The following is a 9,481-nucleotide window of genomic DNA, read 5'->3' on the forward strand; positions in this document are numbered from 1 at the left end:
CAAGAGATTGAAAATGTAACAAACATCCATTGATTATAAGCGTTTGGAGAGCGCAGTAAAGTAGGGAAGAGAAGAGCTCATACCCTGAAGGCTGATTCACTGTCACAGCATATAAAGCAAAGAAGGAATAGGCGAGGGGGGGGTGGAGCGACAGTCAGGTCGGGGTTTTCCATGTGTGTACACCTACATTTCTCACTGACACTAGAAAACACCATCGGTCTCATCCATCCATTCAGGGATAGAGACGATTCTTAATAACGCCATACAATAGGCTACTATATATCAGGACCCTCTGCAGTCAGTTGTATGCCTCCTAATGATTTGGTAAGTCAATTTACCATTTATATTACTGACCTTTTAAAATGTACTTTAAGACGATGGTTTACACAGCGGTAAAGTGTAAAGTGATGTTTTAAACTCTATTCTCTGTTGAGAAAATCCATTTCCAACTCAATTTCATTTGAATCTTAAAGTCATCTCCCGTTCATGTCCTACATTGTCATCTTTTATGATTGTCCATAATTCTGTTGGGATTATTATAAATGTTCATTACTGTAAATATTGTCATATTGTCTCAGTTGGAATTAAATTCAACCGTCCCTCGACGGACTAGAAAGGCTTTGGCAGTGGAAGCGATATAATAGAAACAAAATATGCAAACACGTGAACAAAGTGCAATTGAGTAGCTACATTTGCTTTGATATTGTATCGTGTCGGATAATAGCAGTCTTGACAACCGCCCTGTAAACTGTTTACCCAAATGTAAAGCTTATACAATGATTGATAGATTGATACTACAGAGAACCACATTTTGTCCTACAAAATACGATCTTCAAAGAAAATACATTATACCAATAGATAAAACATCAGAGCAAAAGCTTGAGAACGGGTCTTATTCTTATTTGTGTTTATTTCAGAGCCGTGATGAAGTTCAGTGAGACACTCCTCCTTCTCAACCTGTCTCTACTAAGCTGTGGCTCTCGCAGGGATCCAGGTTAGCAGCTGGCCACAGCACTCAGCACTCTTTACTCACACTCAATAACACACACAACTGATCAATAACACGCCACACGTAGCCAATCCTCTGAGAGACACTGTATCTGTAAGATGTGTAAGTTAATAATGGAGATGTACACGGAGTGGACAAAATATTAGGAACACCTGCTCTTTCCATGACAAACTGAACGCTACAGTATGATCCCTTATTGATGTCACTTGTTAAATCCACTTCAGTCAGTGTAGATGAGGGGGAGCAGACAGGTTAAAGAAGGATTTTTAAGCCTGGAGACAATTATGATATGGAATGTGTATGTGTGTCATTCAGAGCGTGAATGGGCAAGACAAAATATTTAAGTGCCTTTGAACGGGGTATGGTAGTAGGTGCCAGGCACAACGGTTTGAGTGTGTCAAGAAATGCAACGCTGCTGGGTTTTTCACGCTCAACAGTTTCCCGTGTGTATCAAGAATGGTCCACCACCCAAAGGACATCCAGTCAACTTGACACAACTGCAGGAAGCATTGGAGTCAACATGGGCCAGCATCTCTGTAGGAATGCTTCCGACACCTTGTAGAGTCCATGCCCCGACGAATTGAGACTATTCTGAGGGGAAAAGGGGGGTGCAACTCAATATTAGGAAGGTGTTCCTAATGTTTTGTATACTCAGTGTAGAAGATAACAAAATCCAAATGTGCCTGTTGACAGTGGCCCATTTGCCCTGTGTACACCAGAATGTTCCAGCGTGAGCTTGTGGGGGAAGATGGCTGACTTCACAGGGGAGTGCAGTTACTGGCAGCTGAGTCCGGACCTCTCCATCCCTGCCCTGGAGGAGCTCAGCGTGTGTGTCCACCTCCAGCGGCACATCAACACACCAGCCTGGACAGCCTTCATGTACCGCCACCCTGACGGGCTGCAGGCTGAGCTGGGCCTGGCGGGTCAGGAGGGCCTGGTCCACACCTGGCTGTTTGGGATGAGGTGGTCAGCCCCCCTCCACCTCCCCCTGGGCCACTGGCACTACGTCTGTATAACCTGGTCTGGGGCTTCTCACCAGCCAGCCCTCTATGTCAATGGGACCAGTGTGGATGTTACAGCCCATGCTAACGAATCCCCCCTGTCCCCGTCCTGCTGCAGGCTGGCCCCGCACGGCACGCTCACCCTGGGTGTCTCCCACTACTTCATCCAAGGGGAGATGCATGTGGAAAACGGTACCAACCTCAATGGGAGTGTTTCTCTGTTCCGCGTGTGGGGGCAGGCACGCACCCCTGAACAGGTGTCGGACCTGAGCTGCACAGAGGGGGATGAGGTGCGCTGGGATGCTGTTGACTGGCTTACCCTGAGCTGCCCTCCAGTCCCAGACTCCCATCTACAGTGTGGTGAGGCAGGAAACCATTAACATTTTATATCAATTTTGATTGTCTATGGCCACAGCACTCAGCTATATTGAATGTCATTCTCTATGGAAAAACTGATTGGTGTTCGCTTTAATGAGCAGCCTTTTTTGTCATGTTTCCACGTCTCTGGTGGCCTCATCTCCTGTTCCTGTTACGTGACTGGAAAATATTGATCTTGTGAACCCATTTTAATGGCGCACACACAGGGTGCATAATTAAACTTGTTAAACATCAAAGCTTACTGCAGATGTTTTCATGTTGTTAGAGATGGTCCTTTAACATTGTATTAAGTACACTGAACAAAAATATAAAGGCAACATGTAAAGTGTTATTCCCATGTTTCATGTGTAGAAATAGAAGATCCCAGAAATGTTCCATACACACAAAAAGCTTATTTCTCTCAAATGTTGTGCACACATTTGTTTACATCCCTGTTAATGTGCAATTATCCTTTTCCTAGATAATCCATCCACCTGTCAAGTGTGGCATATCAAGAAGCTGATTAAATAGCATGATCATTACACAGATGCACCTTGTGCTGGGGACAATAAAACCCCACTTTAAAATGTGCAATTTTGTAATACAACACAATGCCATAGATGTCTCAAATTTTAAGGGAGTGTGCAATTGGCATGCTGACAGCAGGAATGCCCACCAGATTTGTTGCCAGATAATTTAATGTTAATTTCTGTTCCATAAGATGCCTCCAATGTCGTTTCAGAGAATTTGGCAGTATGTCCAACACGGCCTGATGAAATTGTAGGTTCGCACAACCAAAGAATTGCGGCGCAAAACTGTCAGAAACCATCTCAGTGATGCTCATCTGTGTGCTCGTCATCTTCACCAGGGTCTTGATCTGACTGTAGTTTGCCGTTGTAACCAACTTTAGTGGGCAAATGCTCACCTTCGATGGCCACTGGCACACTGGTAGTGCTCTCTTCACGGATGAATCCCGGTTTCAACTGTACCGGGCAGATGGCAGACAGCGTGTATGGCGCCATGTGGGCGATGCGGTTTGCTGATGTCAACGTTGTGAACAGAGTGCCCCATGGTGGCGGTGGGGTTATGGTATGGGTAGGCATAAGCTACGGACAATGAACACAATTCCATTTTATCGATGGCAATTTGAATGCACAGAGTTACCCTGACGAGATCCCGTAGCCCATCGTCGTGCCATTCATCCGCCGCCATCGCCTCATGTTTCAGCATGACATGCACGGCCCCATGTCACAAGGATCTATACACAATTCCTGGAAGCTGAATGTCCTAGTTCTTCCATGGCCTGCATACACTCACCAGATGTGTCACCCAATGAGCATGTGTGGGATGCTCTGGATTGACGTGTACGAACACGAGTGGGACAACATTCCACAGGCCACAGTCAACAGCCTGATCAACATGCGAAGGAGATGTGCTGCGCTGCATGAGGCAAATGGTGGTCACACCAGATACTGACAGGTTTTCTGATCGTACATTTTTCTTAAAATATCTGTGACTAACAGATGCATATCTGTATTCTCAGTCATGTGAAATTCATAGATTAGGACCTAATCCATTTCAATTTCAATTGACTGATTCCTTTATATGAACTGTAACTCAGTAAAATCGTAGAAATGGTTGCATGTTGCGTTTATATTTTTGTTCAGTGTAGATATGTAAGTTAAGTAGTGTTAGCTACAAATCAGAAGGTAAATGGGGTAAACACCAAGGTAATGCTTTGTCTGTTATACATTGCTACTGATCAATGCCATCATTTTCCTAATTTGTGTCAGCCTGGTCTTTGTACGAACTTAAAGTCAAGATCGCCATCATCTGCTACGATGGAAACAGTACTGACGTATACAAAGCCAGAGACCTTGCACAGAAATGGGTAAGCTAATGAGGTCACATTTCACTTACTGTTTGTTGCACAGTGTTTTAAATGGTTCCGAGATGACTCAGCACATGCAGTGTTCTCAATTTGAATGTCTACATTACCTTTATGTCCTTGCAGCTCAGACACATATTACCATCCAACAAATATCATTTGTACAGAGTCTCTGTGTCTGTGTCAACCAGGTAAGGAAAGTCCAAAATACAAAATTAGTACAGGTGTATCGTGGATTTATGCATGTAATACTCTAATCAATAATCGTTTCATCTCAATTGCAATCACCAACACAAGCTATTTCACACTTTTGACAGTGTCGGTGAGACACATGAGGACGGGGCCCATGTAAGTGTTGAACTTGACGGAATGACGATACTACACAGTAACAACAATAATGTGATAGTTACATATACATTTACTCTGATAATCCATGCAACGGAGCACAGATGATAGCATGTACTACAATTTCAATTCCCCAGGACAAACCAATATTGCGGGCTGAATTTGATGCAAACCGGTAAGAAAGACATTATTCTGGTGGCGTTCATAGGTTTTGAGCTTCCCTTTTTTTAAAATGGTCTCTGTGACACTACAATTGGCAGAAATGAACACAAAAATATACACACTGTTTAACATGTCCAGGAGCTGATTGAAGCTATAGGTTTGGGACTAAAAGAACTTGCCCTTGTTGTGGTTTGATAATTGCTGTATTCACCACACAGCTTTGACTGCCTGGTCCACCTCAACGTGATCCCCAGCTCTGATGTCAGTACAGTGCAGAAACAGGTCTCTCAGTTGCTGAACACACCTCACAACGTCGGATATCTCACGCTAATGGCTAACCCCAAGAGCATCCAAGTGAACGCTGTAGGTAAGTCACAAACCATTCCAAAAGAAATCCCACCTCTGGAGAGAAAGTCATAACTAAAGAGTAGCCAACTGGGGAAGAACGGTTACTGAATGATTAGGCTCAGAGTTTTTCCTGGTCACATGGCCAGGAGGACAGATTCCTGGCCCTATATATAATATAGAAGAGTGATGCCAATGCAGGTCCATGGTTCCACTGTGATGATGAGAGTGATTGTTTCTTTCCCCAGAGGACTTCCCCCCTGCCACAGTCAATCCTCCCATTGTCATGGCCACTGGAACCTCTTCTGACACAGCCACAGACCTTATTGTCACGACTGGTGGCGAACTCTCAGGTTAGTGTCTTCTTCTGTTTCAGGAAATGATCCAACCACAACCTGTCACGTTCGTTGTATACATAATGAGCGGACCAAGGCACAGCGTGCGTAGAGTTCCACATACTTTATTACAAAGGGGACAACCTGATCCCCAATTAGAGACAACGATAATCAGCTGCCTGTAATTGGGAACCATAGAAATACACCGACATAAAAATAACAATACTAGAAAAAAAAACTAGCCACACCCTGACAAAAAACACCCCGAGGGCTCTCTATGGTCAGGGTGTGACACAACCAAACTAATTACAGCATGTGATATCATATCTGGCCTGAAATACGTATATTGGTTTCAAATATCTCACACTCTCAGTGTTAAACTACTTAATGTTGTCTTTCATCACAGACATATATTTTGAAGTTGATGTGAACGTGACCCTTACTGGGTTCTGTATCCATCCGGAACTGACAATCATTACCTGGGTATGTAGCCTGAAAGGACAGCTTTTCTTCATTCAAATCCTTGATTTCCTGATGAACCCAGGTTTCATCTCACACTGCCTGTTCTCTGACAATTTCAGCTGCATGTCACTCTACCTGATGAGATGTCTGTTCTGACCTTCCAGCTTTTGGGAAAGGCATACAGGTATGTATCAGAAAAACACTCACTAATACAGGAAAAACTGCATTTTGAATGCACTGGGTGTAAGGTCCTGGGTGTCGTGAGGGTGAAATCAGGCACAGGAAAGCAGAGTTCAATAAAGTGCTTTTTTTTAATGCACACACGGTGAACTACGGTCACCCCACCTACGGGTGCTCAAACCAAATGCCCCAGACACAGGGAAATGAAAACAGTCTAGCACTAAGTACACAAACATGTACATCTAATGCAAACACCAAGGTTACAATAATCAATCCCGCACAAAGAACCAGGCGGGCCGGCTGACTAATAAAGCCTCACTAATTATAACCAACTCAAAACAGGTGTACTCAATAAACACATAAGGAGGGGGAGAAAATAATCAGTGGCAGCTAGTAGGCCGGCGACGACGACCACTGAGCGCCACCCGAACGGGAAGGGGAGCCACCTTCGGTCGGAGTCGTGACAGTACCCCCCCCTGACGCGCGGCTCCCGCAGCGCGCCAACACCGGCCTCGAAGTCGACCCGGAGGACGATCCGCAGGGTGATCCGGATGGAGGCGATGGAAATCCCTCAACATTGACGGATCCAAAATGTCCCCCACCGGTACCCAGCACCTCTCCTCCGGACCGTACCCCTCCCAGTCCACGAGGTACTGCAGGCCCCTCACCCGGCGTCTCGAGTCCAGAATAGCCCGTATCGTATACGCCGGGGACCCCTCGATGTCCAGAGGGGGAGGAGGGACCTCCGGCACCTCACCGTCCTGTAGGGGACCAGCTACCACCGGCCTGAGGAGAGACACATGAAACGAGGGGTTAATACGATAATAGGAAGGGAGTTGTAATCGATAACACACCTCGTTTATTCTCCTCAGGACTTTGAAGGGCCCTACACACTGCGGCCCAAGCTTCCGGCAGGGCAAGTGGAGGGGCAGGTTTCGGGTCGAGAGCCAGACCCTGTCCCCCGGTACAAACACGGGGGCCTCACTGCGGTGGCGGTCAGCACTCCTTTTCTGCCGTCCACTAGCTTGTTGGAGGGATTCCTGGAAGGCCCTCCAGGTCTCTTTGGAGCGCTGCACCCATTCCTCCACTGCAGGAGCCTCGGTCTGGCTCGGATGCCACGGTGCCAGGACCGGCTGGTACCCCAACACACACTGAAAGGGGGACAATTTAGTAGAGGAGTGGCGTAGTGAGTTCTGGGCCATTTCAGGCCCAGGGGATGTATCTCACCCACTCCCCTGGCCGGTCCTGGCAATACGACCGCAGAAACCTACCCACTTCCTGGTTTACTCTCTCCACCTGCCCATTACTCTCGGGGTGATAACCGGAGGTCAGGCTGACCGAGACCCCCAGACGCTCCATGAATGCCCTCCATACTCGAGACGTGAACTGGGGGCCCCGATCAGAAACGATGTCCCCCCGTAGTGCCGGAAGACGTGGGTGAATAATGCCTCTGCAGTCTGTAGGGCTGTAGGGATACCGGGCAACGGGAGAAGACGGCAGGACTTAGAGAACCGATCCACAATCACCAGAACCGTGGTGTTCCCCTGAGACGGGGGCAGATCGGTCAGGAAATCTACGGAGAGATGAGACCATGGCCGTTGTGGAACGGGGAGGGGTTGTAACTCCCCTCTAGGAAGGTGCCTAGGAGCCTTACTCTGGGCGCATACCGAACAGGAGGAGACATAAATCTTAACGTCCCTAGCCAAGGTAGGCCAACAATACCTCCCCTGAAGGCTCCCCACTGTCCTCCTCACCCCAGGGTGACCCGAGGAGGGTAGGACGTGAGCCCACCGAATCAGTTGGTCCCGAAACACCAAGCGGCACGTACTTCCACCCCGCCGGACACTGAGGAGGCGCGGGTTCAGCCCGCAACGCCCGCTCGATGTCCGAGTCCACCTCCCATACCACTGGTGCTATCAGCCTTGAGGCGGGAAGGATGGGAGTAGGTTCGGTGGACTGATCCTCCTTGTCGTAAAGGCGGGACAGTGCATCCGCCTTCACGTTCTGGGAGCCCGGTCTATAAGATAACGTGAACCGGAATCGGGTGAAAAACATGACCCACCTTGCCTGACGTGGGTTCAGTCTCCTAGCTGCCCGAATATACTCCAGATTTTGGTGGTCGGTCCAGATGAGAAAAGGGTGCTTAGCCCCCTCAAGCCAGTGTCTCCACACCTTCAGAGCCCTGACCACCGCTAACAACTCCCGGTCCCCCACATCATAGTTACACTCCGCTGGGCTGAGCTTCCTCGAGAAGAAAACGGCACCCACCCCAGCCTCGGACGCGTCCACCTCCACTATGAATGCTAGAGAGTGGTCCGGATGCGCCAACACGGGTGCATCAGTGAACAGCGCCTTCAACCTGTTGAAAGCTCCGTCCGCCTCTGCTGACCACCGCAACCGCACCGGGCCCCCCTTCAGCAGTGAGGTAATGGGAGCCGCTATCTGGCCAAAACCCTGGATAAACCTCCGGTAGTAGTTGGCAAAACCCAAAAACCGCTGCACCTCTTTTACCGTGGTCGGAGTCGGCCAATTACGCACAGCCTTAATGTGGTCACCCTCCATTTCCACTCCCGAGGTGGAAATGCGATAACCCAGAAAGGAGACAGCTCGTTTGGAGAACACACACTTCTCAGCCTTGACGTATAGGTCATGCTCCAGCAGTCTACCAAGCACCTTGCGTACCAGAGACACATGCGCGGCGTGAGTGGCTGAGTAGATCAGAATGTCATAGATATAAACAACCACTCCCTGCCCGTGCAGGTCCCTGAGAATCTCGTCTACAAAGGATTGGAAAACGGCTGGAGCATTCTTTAACTCATACTGCATGATGCAGTACTGGTACTAAATGCGGTTTTCCACTCATCTCCCTTCCGAATACGCACCAGACTATACACGCTCCTGAGATCCAATTTTGTGAAGAACTGTGCTCCCTGAAATGATTCCACTGCCGTAGCAATGAGAGGTAGTGGGTAGCTGAACCCCACTGCGATGGCATTTAGACCTCTATAATCAATACACAGACGCAAACCTCCCTCCTTTTTCTTCACAAAAAAGAAACTCGAGGAGACGGGTGAGATGGAGGAACGAATGTACCCCTGTCCCAGAGACTCCGTGACATATGTCTCCATAGCCAACGTCTCCTCTTGGGACAATGGGTACACGTGACTCTTGGGAAGCGCAGCGTTTACCTGGAGATCTATCGCACAATCCCTTCCCGGGCGATGTGGTGGTAATTTAGTCGCCTTCTTTTTACTGAAAGCGATTGCCAAATCAGCATACTCGGGGGGAATGCACACCGTGGGACCCTGGTCTGGACTCTCCACCACGTGGCACCGATGGAAACTCCCAGACACCTTCCAGAACACTCCTCTGACGACCCCTGGAGAACCCCCCGCAG

This window comes from Oncorhynchus tshawytscha, linkage group LG30 (genome assembly GCF_018296145.1).
Source record: "Oncorhynchus tshawytscha isolate Ot180627B linkage group LG30, Otsh_v2.0, whole genome shotgun sequence".
In the NCBI taxonomy this organism is placed as follows: Eukaryota; Metazoa; Chordata; class Actinopteri; order Salmoniformes; family Salmonidae; genus Oncorhynchus; species Oncorhynchus tshawytscha.